This window comes from Neopsephotus bourkii, unplaced genomic scaffold (genome assembly GCF_033783945.1).
Source record: "Neopsephotus bourkii isolate Nb327-2 ecotype Australia unplaced genomic scaffold, CSIRO-AGI_Nbou_v1 NB_1654, whole genome shotgun sequence".
Taxonomy (NCBI): Eukaryota; Metazoa; Chordata; class Aves; order Psittaciformes; family Psittacidae; genus Neopsephotus; species Neopsephotus bourkii.
This window is the reverse complement of record NW_026902128.1, coordinates 276,239-291,999: the sequence shown is the minus strand read 5'-3', so window position 1 is coordinate 291,999 and position 15,761 is coordinate 276,239. Positions and strand designations below refer to the sequence as shown.

Below are 15,761 nucleotides of genomic sequence, written 5' to 3'. Positions count from 1 at the left end.
GGAAAAGGGGAGATGGTAAAAAATGAAAGAGGAAAGAACCGTACTAAAACCCCTGCAAACTCTGCTTGACACCACCTTTGTCCAGCCTGGTTTTCAGATTACTTACTTCCTCTTCCAAGCATAATTTAACCTCTCTGCCTCCCTTCACTGGGCTGTCCCCACAGCACATGGGCCTCAAACCTCTTGAGCTAGCAGAATATATACATTGGGAATAATGACTGCGCCAAGAGTCAATATTTCAATACTTAAGGAAAACAACTACAAAAATCAAAATTAACTATATCAATCCCTTAGCCCCATGAATGTATTGCAAACCCCTAGCTCAATCCTGCAACCCTACAAGCCTGATAGCTATTTTTGTTATTTGGCATTTCGGTTATGCTTTAACCCCCAGTTTTTACTTAGGGGATCATATAACAATCTCAGCCTTCACTAACGGAATAGTGGTTTTACACTTGTTGCACAGGAAAATAAAAGCATAGCTTTAAAGACATGGAAACCGGAAGGCAAAAAGAAAAAAAAGCAAGTTTTAGTAAATATTCATGAACAGTTCTGTGTTTTGAAGACATTCAAGCCCTCATGTGAAAATATATGCAGCTAGTAATAGCACAGACTACCTAAAGTTTGGTCAGCCTAATTCTCTTACATGTATGGTGGCAGATCTGCAACAAACTCAGATAATTGCTGCTCCTTAATGAGGTTAAGATGCTGACGAGCACCATGCAGAGCTATGAAAACTACAAAAGCCTTCATTTGGGAAAGAAGGGAGGAGGGAAAAGAAAATGGAGTAAAACTAGGCATTTCCTGCTAATGCCTCCCAGGGTTTGACGCTCTACATCAACTCCCATCCCCATGGTGAGAAACACTATAATCCCTGAAAATTAGCCTCATTCCAGTTCCCATGACATCTCTCCCAATACAGTGACCTTTTGGCAAGGGCTGCGACAAGCGACCTCCATTCCCATGCTTGGTTTTGTCCTGCAGGCAGTGCCAGCGGCTGCAGCCATGCAAGCCTCACTAGCTGCATGAGCAAAACATGCGGGCTCAGGCTAAAACAGGGCAATGAGATGGTGTTATTAAAAAGGGGAAAACCAAAACAAAACAAAATCCAAACAACTTGAGCCATTAATTTCCTCTCTCCTCCTGCTGCTGCAGGGAGCCTGGGTGGCATATAGGTAGTGAGAGCCCAGAAGAGATACTAAGGAAATCCTACACACAATGCCCACAAGAGCTGTTTGCCCTGCCTGGTAGTGATGGATCTTTTCCATATAACTTTTTCCTAATTCATTACATTTTAATCCTAAAATTAGCTTTGGACACTCCTCATAGAGAAACACTCTTGACTGACAAGAGCCCTTTATGAGGGATTATTTGCATCCCTCAAGAGGAGACAGGCCTGTCATCACCCCCAGATTTACTCCCTGGCACACCTTCCTTCCACAGTCCTGGGCAGGTGTCAGACATCCACTGAGCAGTCAGGAAATGTCCCCCAGGCTCAGGGTGCCCACCAGAACCTGCAAAGAGGGTCCTGCTTATCCAGGCCAAGGAAACCACATACGCAGAGCACGCATACACTGATTTTGTTTTCTAGTATACCCTCCCCTGCTACCTAATCAGATTCCAGGGGCTCTCGTAGGTAGCATGTTGCATTTCCTAAGTAGGCAAAAAAAAGTAAGAGGTTCAAAAATGCTCAGCAATGACTTAACCCTGCTCTCAGGTTCAGCACATGGAAGTCATTTAGCCAGGTGAGCAAGTGGCCAGCATGGCACATGGAGACCCCTCCTGAAAAGCTGCCCTTCTGGATGCTTATACTACAGCAACAGAGCAAGGGGATTAGAGTTTATTTTTTAAAACACACAAACCAACCTGTGAATAAGAGCCAAAGCACGGCTCCCACCCTGGAAAGATACAGAACTGGAGAAGAACTGAAACGGGATGTTTATTGTTGACTGGGACTCACATTCAGACATCATCCTGACCTCACTTGCTTATCTTCCACCCAATCTTGATAAAACAAAAATTTTTCAAAACACTGTTTCCAGTGTTTCCAGCTTGCAAAGCTCCTACATTTAATAGCAGTACCTCTAAAAGCAGGAAACAATCTGCGCTTCCCAATAACAACTTCAGCACAGTTCCCTGGTTCCACCTTATTGATTTCCATAGTCCTTTCCACGTGAAGCTTACTGCCAAGCCACCAGCCTACCCAGAGGAAAAACTAAGTCATAGAAATCCACACAGGTTGTTTTCAACAGGTGACGAGATGCTTTAAGACTGGAGTGACTGGAAATAAGTGGCAAGACTATAGAAGTCCCTGCTGTGATATCAGTAACGGGGCACAGCTTCTTCTGCCCTTGTACTGGGTTCTGCAGCATCCATCCCACAGCATTTGTACTAGAGAAAAGGCAACAAAGAACCAACCAGGCAGGTCAAGGGAAACTATGAGGTAAGGCCCTGGTCATCGCGGCAGGCAGCGCTGTGATTGTGTGGTGACTAACCCACTGCTGTAGTCAGAAAACCCCTCCGTGCAGCATTTTTCCCCACACCCAGGACCAGCCTGAGCGTCAGTCGCTTCCCAAGGACTCTTATTATTTGCTTTACAGAACAGTAAAATGAAAACATAAACATCCACAGATGAGCAGTGGCTGCTGATCTCATGCTGACATGCTGGTTGCTCTGGCTCCTGCTACCCCCTGCCCAGCAGGGCACTCTGAGCACACGCGCTGCTCCTCAGGCTTCCAGTGGAAGCACAGCCTCCTGCTGGAAACCAATCATTAGGTATTTATCAATGATTAATGGCAGCCCTTCACATACTTACTCATCACCATGTTTTGGATTCCTTCGGCCTGGACAAGAGTGCTGTGCATCCTTTGGGCAGCTGCACTCAACCCCTGGATCACCATGAACCCTCCACTGTCTGATGTGGTCATGGCACACATTCTGCACACCTAAACTCAGGAGCACTGCACATAACAGCCTTGAAGGCCAGCATAGGGGAAGCCCACAGCCTCCAGCACCTGATGATCTAAACAGAAACCTGCTATCACTGTAGCTGCAGATGGGCAAAGGGAACTGTGTGACACCACCCTGGATATCAGCAGTATCTCGGCAGGCCCAAACTGAGCAACACACATGCTACAGGGAACAGCCAAGGGAATCCTGGGCTGAAGAAGAGGGACTGGAAAAAGTACCTGCTTCAAAGAGCACAAACAGCAGGAAGGTGAAAGGATGCAGCATTTCAGAGCACTGAGACACACACAGAGCTTGGCACTAGGAAGGATCATGAAAGCTTTATAAAAAAAAAAACCCAAATCAAGGAGTTTCCCAGGGCAATAGCATAATGGAAAGTAACATCTCCACAACAATCAGAGGTGATAAGGACCGCTGCAGTGCTCAAGGGATGGTAAGCATTGCTGCTGCTCTTATATACAGATGAATACATCATATACATAAATACAGGACATATTTTCATGATCTAAACGTATATATGTCTACAATGCTAATGTCCTGTACATCACTCAACACTATTCTGGTATGTCCCAGTGCCACGTCTGCCCCAGCAGCCGCCACCTGCCAAGCCACATTTCCGCAGGGAATGTCAGTGGTGCAGAGCCAAGTAGGCATGCTGGAAGGCGGCCCAGTACCTCCATTCCACAGCTGATAAATGCAAACACGGTTCTTCACATTACTCCTGCCAGCCAAGCTAAACTGGGGAAAGCACTGCAGCCTGTGCTCAGGAAGGGATCTGGGAGACTGCAATACGGTCTGTTAGCCATTTCTCTCAGCCATGCTCCCAGCACAGGCACTTGCTCCCACCAGGAGCTGCTCTATATGAAGGCAGAGAACACAGCTTCCTGTCAGGAGGTGACTATCCCCACTCCAGTGGCAACCTTGCTGCTAATTGCCAAGCTTCCATTAAGTGGGAACATGATTTTAATCTTCTCCTCCTGCTGTTAAAAACCACATGCAAAAGTACATGAAGATGCTAAATTTTTGTCGACCCTTTTTGTGATTTAGTCAAAGAAATTTCTGCAGGTATCACAGCAACAAGGACTGAGCAGATTGAGACCATGTATTTTTACTAATAATTGACTGCTTTAATAAAATGCTGTTTCCATTGTCTTGATTTTTTTTTTGTTTCAGTGGAACTCTTCAAACAATTTACGTTGCAAAAAACCAGCTGGCATGAGCAGGCATTTATGATGGAACAGGAAGGTAGTACCACAGTGCAGGACTCAGTGTGTTCCCGTATGAGGAGCAGCAGCCAAGTCCAGATCCTGAGTCCATGTGTGTGTTTGTATGGCGCCATCCCACACTGATGCTTCCTGGTAGCATGAATCACCCCTGCCACCTCACACACTGAACATTAACCTCTGCCAGGCTTTGCTTACTGTGTGTGCAGCATGTCAGGGATGTACTCTGGTAAACCCAAAGCACGTGATGAATGTCAGGTTCATGAAAGTGAGAGGAGCTGCCACACCATGGGGACACCACACACCTCCAGCCATCCCACCCCTGAAACACTTCCGTACCCTACCTGCACACCTTGATTTAGCAGCTTTCCAAACTGAACCTCCCTATATGATTTTTATTTCTTTTTAAGCAATGCTTTGAAAGGTATTTCCTGCATTCTGGCTAATAAACTCCACAAGAATCTTATGTCTCCATCCTTGGCTGACTTCCAGTCTACCCCTAAGACTACAGCATTCAGTGCCCTTGCCTCCCGCTGCTGAGCTGAGACACCCAGCATCCCATGCTCGTTGTACAGTAAGGCATCATGCCCAAACAGGCACCAGCAACACATGCTAGTGATGACAGGCGAGTGCATACCTACTACTGTTCTGCATTTCCAAAAGCAGCCACTTACCTGGAGCCATGGTCAACAGCAAGCACCGATATGGGCAAACATGAGCCCTCAGCTGCCCTTTCACACCCAGAAATCTCCTTCATCTGTGGATCTAGGATAATATTAAGGCCTCCCAGAGGCCTGTATTTTCCTTCTCCCTGGCCAGCTATAACAAATACTTGCAAACTTCTAGTTTGCAAGAAGAAAACAGTTGGCTTGGGGAAGTCCCCAGGGTAAATGTAAGAGAAGCTGTGAGCCAAGCTCAGAGGGCAAAGGTGATATTGTCCCCAAGACTGCAGCAGACTTCAGGTGGCTTTGTAAACCAGTCTCTCTCATGGAGACCCTCCACAGGATGACAAAACAGCACCCAGGACACAGTGTACTCAAGTCACTGAAAAGTTAATTTTTCTATACGCTGAAGTGTTTAATTCATTATCAAAAATAAGGATGAGTGAACAGTTACAGAAGGTTGGTTCTGATTTCACTTGAAATAACTCTGGAACTATGGCTGAAGTTTCAGATCAATACCTGGTGAGCCAAGATCAAACACAGGCAAATTCAACACAAAATTGCTCACTATGAAGAAGTAACTTGGAAAGGATAGCTCCCGTATGGTTTTTGCTTAAATACAACTCCACACCTGCAAATTTATGCAGAACAGCTCATTTATACACATATACCATACTGACAGCTTTCTTAGAAGAAAATACAGACCTTGGATGTATTTTTTTCTCCTTTCCGGGGGGCGGGGGCAATCCACCTCCATCAAGCCAGTACAGAAGCATGCTGATGACAGACAGTGAAAGATAGTGCTTGTGTCTGAACTCAAATCGAGCCTCAGCTGCCTCCTCATTCCTCTCCCTTACGCACGTACCCAGACCTCCAGCACCTTACAAGCAATGCAGGTGTCTGGACAACCACAGGCACCCTGCAGCTCTTTCTCATTTTGTGAAACCTCCTATGTAGGATTTTTCTACACGTTCCTAGAGGAAATCAGAGCATTAAGGTTACAACGTACAAGCTGAACCCTCCAGACCTCAACACAAGATGGGCAGCTGCACATGATGAACCCAGAAATATTACTTTTCCCCCCACTGCCATAACTTCTGGAGCAGCACTGCTCAAAAAAGTGTCTGCAGACAGTTTTACACATGTACAAAAATGCCATTTGCTAGAAGGAACAGCAATAGCTCTGGGAGAGAAAAAAAAGACCCTGAACAGGCTCAGGCAGCAGTTCCCATCTTGCTGGTTCTTTCTCCCAGTGAACAAAATGGCTCATTTGCCATAACTGCTGCCAAAACTCAGTGGGATCAGGTCTAACCACAGAAATTTCAAAGCCACCGTTGAGTCATCGACTGTTCTATTCTCTCTTGGCAAGACTTAACACTGGGTGGGACACTTAAAAAAACATTAAAAATCAATTTGAAGGAAACCTCTGTCATGGAAAAACACACTTCAGAACATCTCATGGGGCTACACAGACTGCAACAAAAGAGAGGAAAGAGAGACCAAAGCATTTCTTTACTAAAAGACCACAATGCATCGCCTGCTCTCCAAACTGTTTCAGCAGCCCTTTAGTTGTGACAGAGAGAGGACAGATAAGCTTCCTGGAAGACCACAGCACCTATGGGTGCTTCTCACTGCAGCCAAGAAAACACCAAGCAAGGCAGATTTGCGTTCTTCCCGCAGGAAAGTCAGCTGCATCATGTAACTGCACCTTACTTGGACAAAAAGAGAAAATGCAGTCCCAAAACACCCACTTGTTTTACTTTGTGTTTCATATTCAAAGTTTACTGAGACAGAAAACCTTTTCTTTTGTAAATAAACAAAATAAAAAAAACAAACACTAAGATTGCCTTTAGCCAGGTAGAAGGGCACGGTTACGAGGCACTGCCACAACCACAACACCCCAGGTTACTGAAAGTGTTGGAAATGTGCAGTTAATTACACTTGCTGGTTTATTTTTTTACCCCAGGGATCCCTGGAGGCTGTAGGCAGGAGTCAGCCCAGCTGACAGTGAGAGTCTGTGCTGTGAGGTGCATCTGATCTGAGAGTGATGCAGTTACTGCGCGTTCACAAGAGGGCTGTTTTCTGGCTGTGGGACATAGACTTGGGTTGGGGAGGGAAGAACAAGAAACCCTCCCAAAAGCCTGGCTGGTAAAAAGGCAGAGGTTTCTGGGAGGTGGCTCAGTGACCCAGAGGAGCACCAGGACATGCCACGAGCGGAGTCCTGACTGGAGAAGAGGCGAGAAGCACAGCAAGACAACCGAAACACCAACTGGCTGTGAATCACCCACTCGTACAGGCTTGGACAGAGCCCATCAGAGCACTGCTGTGTGGGACATTGTCTGCCTGATACTGCCTTTTGTCTCTGCACTGGAACGCTTGGCCCAGAGAAGAGTGGTCCCTCTGTGCCCAGACCATCCTCCTCAATCGTGGGGAAGGAGCTGTAAACAGCCCCTCAGAGCTGGGGAGCAGCACCAGGATCCCCCTGTGCCTGCTGCTGGCCCTGGGGGAGCCCAGGAAATCACCAGGCATTTATCAGTGGGTTTATCTTATTTCACATCCTCCCCCAAAAATGAATCCTCGGGTGAGGGCTGCACCTGAGGGTTCACTGCAATGGCAGAAATAAAAATCAAAGACAGGCATCTGGCCTGCTCAAAGCATGACCTGGAAAATGCAATCAAGGAAATTACAATTTCATTCTTCCATCAACTGAGGTGTAAACCAGAAACGTAACTCTCTGCACCATGAATATTCTGAATATTTGCTGCTGCCAGTATAGTGTAAAAAGGACTCCACATCCCAGGAAAAAGCCTCTTTCTGTTGAGTAAACCTTCAAACATTGATAAGGTTTTTCATCCTCAGCTCTGCACCTCCTCTCCCTGAGGCTTTCCGTAGTCTACCCCAGCTTGCTCAGGGTAGGCAACAAAGAGGATGCTCTTTCTCTGCTGCAGAATGTCCAGCCCATCACTAGTCACATTGCCTTTTTATTACAGACTGTCTCCCTGAAGAGCTGGTTCCTTAGGGCAGAAGACCATTTCACATTTCATCTATGCCTTCTCTACCAGAAAGGGAGAGAGGAGGAATGGGCAGTGTTACTACATTAAGATAACCAATACAAATTGGCGACTTTGCTGTCAAATCCTACTAGAGATGTGGCACATTTTGACTGCTAGAGCTCAATACAGTCAGCACTGCGTCCTCAGATTGCAAAGGGGCAGTCTTAAGGGAAAACAATTGCAGAAACCATCAGAGGTGTGAAGGCTGCACATGGCCAACGCTGGCTTCAGCGCCAACTCAGACCAGGTATATGCCAAGGAGACACTGACAGGCTCATTCCCACCCAGCCCCACTCTCAGACACATTTTCTTGGCAACAAAGCAAGCACATTAGCCTAATAATCACCTTGAGATAGCAATCTCATCTTGATATTCAAAACTTTCAACCCTTTTTGGCAATAACCCCTGCCTACTTGCTGCATTGCCACCCTGCCTGCCATGCTGGTCCACCATACTCGCTGCCGGCGCTGCAGCAGGTCCTTCTGGTCGTTGCTCCATTCCCCTCCCTGACCCCTTTTTGGCAAGTTTTCCATCACCAGCATCTCTTTAGACCTGTAATGTAAAAACAGCTCCGGCTCACACAAGTTTTCATGTTCAGAGGCAGAATCCTCCTCCCTGCCAGGGTGTGTGGCTTCCTCTCCTCCCCTGGCGAGGAGACTGCACATGCTGGGGGGACACCTGGCACCCTCCCAGCTCCTTTTGGGGCCCCAGTCCTCCAGTGTGGGAGCAGCAGCCACCAGATGGCTTCTCCACCCCTCCCTGCACCAGCAGATGGGTGCCTGGGGGACGTGGCACCCCAGCGCAGGCGAGCTGTCTGACAGACATGAGCCCTGCTCCCACTTCATTACGTAAACCCCCAGGTTTTGGTGTTTATCTGCTTTGAGGATCTAGAAAGCACTAAATGCCATTGCAGCAGCCGTGGGCACAAGGAGAGAGGGGTGCATGAAGCACTCAGGGCAGTGGCGGTAGAACGCAATGCCAACCCCAGGAATTAGATACCTCCCACTGTTACTGCATGGAAACAGAACTCCTAATCCTGAAGACACAAATATATACACACACACATATATATATATAATCATGCATATATATGCATATATATAATTCATGACGCAAATCCATGTTTCCCTTCTGTTTGCTGCTGGGGTTTTGCTCCTCCCAGGCAGAGGAGCCAGGATAAGGGTGCATGTCCCCTGCTCCAAGGACCACGCTTGCCTCCTGTCACCCTGGACACCCTGTGCTAAGCAGGTGGGGGAGCAATATGGCAAATATTTCATAAGGAAAAGCTGGCAAACAGAGGGGTTTTCTTCCCCAATCCCTCCACCATCCTCTGCTTTCCAGGGTGTCTGCACATGTGGAGCTGGTATGTACATCTGGTAGATGCTCACAAGTGCATGAAAGTGAGTGGCAGGGCAGGGGCACCTGGCAAGACATCTGTTAACAAATTATATATATATATATAAACAAAAAATTATAATATATATGTATCTACATCCTGCAGCTCAGCAGGGCCGAGGTCTGGCCCTGCACAGGTGGCTGCAAAGGACCCAGACAGTGTACCAGCTATACACACAACCCAGAGCTCAGAGCGCAGAAAAAGCATGGCAACTAGCACCAGGAACAAAAAAAAAAAAAATAAATAAATCATTCCTTCTGGGGGGAAGAAAAAAAAAAGAGAAAAAGTAACAAAGAGCAAAAAAATCTGGCCAGGGTTTTGTGAAGGGAAAGAAAACAGAACCCAATTGCAACTTCTGTCAAACACACGGCCATGACCGAATCTCAGCCCTTGCAGGAGGCTTTCCAGGGTACAGGGCATGTGAGAGCAAGTGAAAAACACATCACTGATTGTCAGAGAGACAATAGGAGGAAAAGGCACGAAGTGTTCCCTCTTGCCCTCCTCCACCTCAGCTAAAACCAGGTGGTTACTGACATCAGACACTCCAGCAACTCAACGCACAGAAGAAAATCAACCTGTTTCCTTAGATCTACCATACTCAGATTTAAGGGCACTGTACAATGCTTGCTCCCACTCAAACCTGGTTGTATTGTTGTTTTTTTAAATGACTTGATACAAAGGAGCTGTTCCAATGTGAAATTAAGGAACCACCTGTTTTCAACAAAGGCAACAGAAGGGTGCTTCTCATAACAGAGGGCACAGCTCAGTTATGCAGTACTCTGGGCTTCAGTCATTCCAGAGACCGTCTCTCCTTTTGTGTGTTCTTTAGGTAGAGATACGGAAGATGAATCTAGAAGCCTGTATGTACACTAATAACTGATATCTTCTGTATGATTTCATTTCAAAGGATTAAAAACTGTGGCAACACCAGCAGTTAAGTGCATTCCCCTGACGCTTCTTTCCCTGAAGATTTGCTAACTTGCTTTAAATCAATTACCAGGAAGGAATTACTGTAAAACCCCAAGTTCAGTTCATAACTACCAGATAGAGGAGGCACAACTGCACTCGCTCACATGGCTTATCAAGGACGAGATTTCTCAAGCCACTGCTGGAGAGCAGACCCACTGTAAAACACAAGATCTTTCCTTTACCACAGACACACCTGCAGTCTAAAGAACACTTCAGAAATTACAGGGATAACAATGCCAACCTGACACAAGCCTTTACACTTTGCTACTATTAAGAATAGTAGTAAAAATTTCTAGGTGAGGCATAGGATTTCAGCCTGCTTCATGGAATAATGATTTCACCAGCAAAGATTACCTACCCAGTGCTTATAACTTCATTTACATGTATGTAAAACACCATCTTCAGCAGTTTAAGCAAGCTGCAGTTCTGATCCCAGCAAACTCTTCCTCAGCTGCGAGAGCTCAGAAGACACCTGCCAGCAGCACCATCATTTGTGGCAGGAGTTCAAGCCTCTCAACGAGCATCACGGTCCCCAGGAGAAACCACTTTAACAATTTTTTCCCCCATAAGACCAGAGCCTCAACACTAACTTTCAATAACCCTAAAAAAGAAGGATGTTCTGTGTATGAACAAAGTGAAATGTGCAAATGGGTACTGAAGTGAGACCCTTCGATCTTCTCTAAGTAGAAAAGTTAAATCAGGAAAAAAAACCAAAACCAGATATACCTCTCAATAAATCTTTGTTTAATCGCCTGAACTATAGGTTACAGGAACCCCTGTGAGGTTTAATAGGTCTTTTCAGAGGGATATCCCTACCCTTAACCCTCTCCCCCAGGAAGCTCTGACAAAGCCTGGGGCTGGCCCCTTGCTGGAGAGGAGAGGAGGGGAGGGCAGGGTAGGGCAGGGCAGGGCAGTGCAGTCCCAGGGCTTGGCCCTCCTACCCAGCTGAACCGTGCATGAAGACGGGCAATGGGGACATGAGGACGATGCAGGCACTGCAGGTCTCCCACATACTGGGCCCTCAGCCCTGGGGGAGGCCAGACACACTTTCCCACCACAAAAAAAAACCAACCACCTGATTTCAGCTGCACTTGAATGCAGGGAAGAGTGGTTACACAATGGAGGAGACGATCTCACCCTAGTGAGATGCCCACCTCAGCTCACTGCCCATCTCCTGAGTAGGGATCAGGGATCCCAGCATCCTTAGGCAGCACTCAGCATCCACAGCAACATCCTGAAGGAAGGGACTTACTGCATATTCACAGTGAATATAGTACAGGCAGCAAGCTGAAAAGGAAGGGTAGCCCAGGGCCCACAGGGCTATAATTAATAATTAAGTGCTTCCCAACTTCTGGCAAAGCTTGGCAAGATTTGTCCACAAGACTCAAGCCACAGAACAAACACTCCTGCGAGCATCTTGAGACGAGGTGGTCAGAAAATATGTTCTCTGGTTACCTGTGAGCCTCTGGCATGAGCTCATGCTATCAAAAGCCAAATGGCATGGCAGGAAAACAGGAATTCTTGAGCGATTAAAGGCACTTGCAATGGAATTCTCACCCTGTGAGCTGTGAACACAGGCAGCTATGAAACACAACAGCATACACAAATGGAGAGCGTATGTCCCAGCAGCCATGGGCACTCCAGCCTTGCCATGACATCCCATTACTTACGGTCTTCCACCAAATGTCAAGCCAGCAGAGCTTCATCCATATAATTAAAATATCAGTGACCCTCAAAAGCCATACAACTCTACTGGCTTCAAAGGCATCATGCAGATTTACTTAAAGGAGGAACACTGGAGATCATGTAGACCTGGACACAATAATACGTATTGTCCTGTGTACAAAGAGCCCAGGTCAGCCCTGACGGTGCAGGCAAAACGCTCCCAAAGTGAAGGGAGCTGGACCAGCTGGAATCATTGCCCAGGCAGATCTGAGGCTGAAGATTTCCAAGGAGCAGCCTCTTAGAAGAGAATTGTGCCAAATAAAGAGAAATAGCAACAGGGAGGAAAGGCTTTCATTGCAAGGAAGGGAGCAGGCAGCTCTTCAGCACAGGTTATGATAGCTAGCTGCTAGCACGCTGGGAATATCTCACGGTTTTCCCGTGTCCCGAAACGGCAGATGCTAAAAGCGAAAAGGCAGAGCCACAGTTTCACCAGCATTTAAGAATACACCAACCAAATGGATCTCCAGGTTCACAACAAATATAAAGCTCCGATGCAGAGCCCCGACGCTAACCCCAGGCTGGCACTCGCCAGCCTCGCCGAATCCAAACCCTCCCATTTCAAAGCATGAAGAACCAGTAAATCATCCCAACAATGTCCTATAGGGCTGACGAACACCTCCCATCGGCAAAGTTTGCCGCCCAGCCGCAGCGAAGAGCCCAAGCGCGGAACTGCTGAGAAATAAGTGCGTTGTAGTGAATGAACCGCCTCTCCGTGCCCCGAACCGCCCCAAGGCCGGGCACAGAGCGGGCCGGGGCAGCCCGGGGAGCTCATCGGCCTCCGCCCGCCCGCCCGCCCGCCGCTGGGAACCGAACCGCCGCAAGAACAGCGGCAGCTCCGGACGTCGCTGTACCAACCTCCTGCCCCCGAGGAACCGGGTACCCCATGGCTGCTGCAGACCCAGCGCGGCGGTCCCCAACGAATCGGCCGCCCCGCAGCCGGAGGAGCCTCCCCGCAGCCCAACTCCGGCCCCTCGGCTCCCGTTCCCGGGCGGGCTCCCTACAGGCGAACTGAGGCGCGACCCAGCCCACCAGGCACTCCAGCCTATGAGCACTGCTAAGGAGGGGGAAACCACACCCCGCAGCGAAGGAGAGTGTTGGGATACTTGCAGGAAGGGTGGAGGGCGGGTAGGATGCTTTCATGGGTTCTGCCCCTTTTTATCGTCGGCACTTCTTCGTAGAGAGATGAAAAATCATAATCAAGAAATAATCCATTAACGCCGAAGAGAAAGTCTGTGGGGTTTGGTTTGTTTGTTTTGGTTTTTTTTTCGTTTTGTTTCAACTTTCTATCCCTGCAGGGACAGGGGCTCAAAGTGATTTCCTCGTGGAAATGCAGCTCTCACGGGGAGCACGGTCTATGCCCTTCTCACTGAAGCCCAGCGACTTCAGCAAGGAGAAATCAGTTTCCCTGCCCGCCACCAAGAATCACACTCAGCGAGGGGAACAAATGAAAAAGTCAGTGCAAATTAATGATGAATTAAGTGCATTTGCAACGTTATTTTTAGCATAAGACAACCTAATAATTACGGTCACATATTGTCTGCATCTGAACAGTGCTTGCCTGCATATGCCATATTTTTCATGTTACTTCCCATACTCCCTTTTTAATATGCAAAGAAGCAGATTTTTTTTGTAGTGAGACAGAGAGGAAATTTTTATGCTTACAGAAGCATTGAACTGACAAGCGGAGAAGCAAAATTCCTCCGTAGACTACACAGCTCTAACACAGTCTTGCATACTGGTGTGCTGGTAAAATGCCTGAAACCTGTCTGCAGTACTACAGCTTCCACCTGCAGCTGTGCAGGGGATGTCTGGGTGACTTTTTCCGGTGAATTCAGTGCTCCCACTTCTGTCCCTACAGCAGGATTTCAATATGGCTTTTATGACATCTTTCTTCCCTATAGGATTTTTTTCCCTTTTTTTTTTCCTTTTTTTTTTTTTTTTTAATAGCAAGAAACAGAAGCATGGTCCTCAAATGTGATAAATAACCCAAATCTGGTCACTGCAAATGCAGAGAGACTCTCCTCCTCTCTATTCTGGCAGTGCAATACTGAAGCATCTCCACATTCTCTACCAGAACAGAACCTGCTTAGTGTATGGGCACACCTACAGCACATTAGTTCAGCTCATTTACACTGGGTTTACTATGACTTGGCTTACAAACAGCCTACTAAAACCAGTGTGAGTGATGTGCTTCACGTGTAAAATCAAGCTCAGAAATCTAAGGTGGTTCCCAACAGCATTGCAATACGGCTTCCTTCAGCTCATGGTGATGAGCTCAAACACTGCTGCACTCAGCAGCTGTAGAGAGCTGAGTCAAGGTGGCTCACCAGTGCTGGCCATACTGAGCAAGGAAAAATCCAGCCAGATACCTGTAATACTCAGTGCCATGACAGAACAAAACAACAGGTGTGGAACTCTGCAGCAAAGAATAGGGGCAATGGGAAATATGGAAAGTCACCCTATATGACACCACCTTTCCACCCCAAAGAGCAGTCAAAGTCATGCTCAAGGACACTTCACCCCACACTGCAGAGAGGTTTCATGATAATGCCAACATATGGCATGGGAATCAGTGGAGGGATGGCACAGGAAGCATCCGTCATCTCTGCTGTTTCCTCCAGCCTCACCATTGCTAACCCCACAGCTGACTCGTGCAGGAAGCCAGTGGGCTGCAGGGGATATCCATTGTCTCCCATCTCTCCACACCTCGCAGCACACACTGGTGCAGAGAGGGAAAATCTCAGATGCAGAGAAGAAAAACTCTCTCCACAGACAATCCCCTGCCCACCTGCCCAGTGCTCATATCAGTGCTTGTCACCTATGGCTGGCCTAATTCTGGCAAATCTTTACAAATCCATAAACCTTAGTTCAGTTTATGCATACTTAATTTCTCTGCTGCTAGGTTGATTGGCAGCTGCTGTGAGCAGGGCTAGACCAGTAGCAGAAGAGAGCAGACGCTCTCCGTGAGCATTTTGGCCTCTCTGTAGCACAGCTCCACTCTCCCAAGGACCATGACAGAGCAGGTTCTCCACTCACAATCTTCACCTCTTCCAGGAGAGCTGCAGCTGTGCTTGTGTTCGATAGTGATTTGCTACAATTCCCATAACCTTCCCTGTCCCAGGGGCAATTAGTAAAGCGGATACTTGGCACATACCTTCAGAAATATCTTGAGCTCTGAAGAAACGGTATTGTCTGTCAGGGGTTTCCTTGGTTCTCTATTCCCACCTGCTTTTCAGTCTTCAGGAACTTCTGCACATCCCTCGGAGGACACACTGCTGCCACAGGGGTGTGAGCTTTTCTTACTTAACAAGAGATGCTAGAGCAAAGAGCCCACTGCATGGCAGTCACACAGGGATCGCTGTTGCTGCAGTCTGTAAAACCAAGGTGCTAATATTAGGAATCTTTTTGCATTATTATTTGGTTGCACTTCATTCATGGTTTTTCTTCTCTTTAAATTTTTCATTGCCATGCCTAATGAGCTGCCCAAAAGTGAGATATATGAGGCATGAAGAGACATCTGCAGAAGGGCTTTTTCAGGAGTAAGCCTATATTGCTGTACACCTAACCCAATCCGCCAGCTGAAAGGTAAACCAGGAAAAGAAAAAGGGTTTGTTTGGGGTTTTTTAAAATAAAGACCTCATCCTCAATCTTGGTCACCTTTTGGCATCACAAAGAGGGGGAAAGGTGGGGAGCATAGGGACAGCAGCTGCTAGACACTAGAGAAATGCCAAACTACAGCCTCAGAGCGGGCAGTAGACAGTATGTG

At 47.4% G+C, this 15,761-nt stretch overlaps 1 protein-coding gene across 3 annotated transcripts in view; it reads right to left on the bottom strand.

Moving 5' to 3' along the window:
• The window catches only part of PLD1 (phospholipase D1), a 64,529-nt gene extending 49,217 nt beyond the window's left edge, over window positions 1–15,312 (bottom strand). Inside the window, exon 1 of one of the 3 annotated variants that reach the window (XM_061374817.1) lies at window positions 15,150–15,312. The gene's annotated coding sequence lies outside the window, so the exon portion shown is untranslated. Of the gene's footprint in view, window positions 1–12,850; window positions 13,045–15,149 lie in introns of those variants that run through there. The other 2 variants (XM_061374816.1, XM_061374818.1) reach the window with 2 other exon arrangements.
• Window positions 15,313–15,761: the final 449 nt, after the last annotated feature.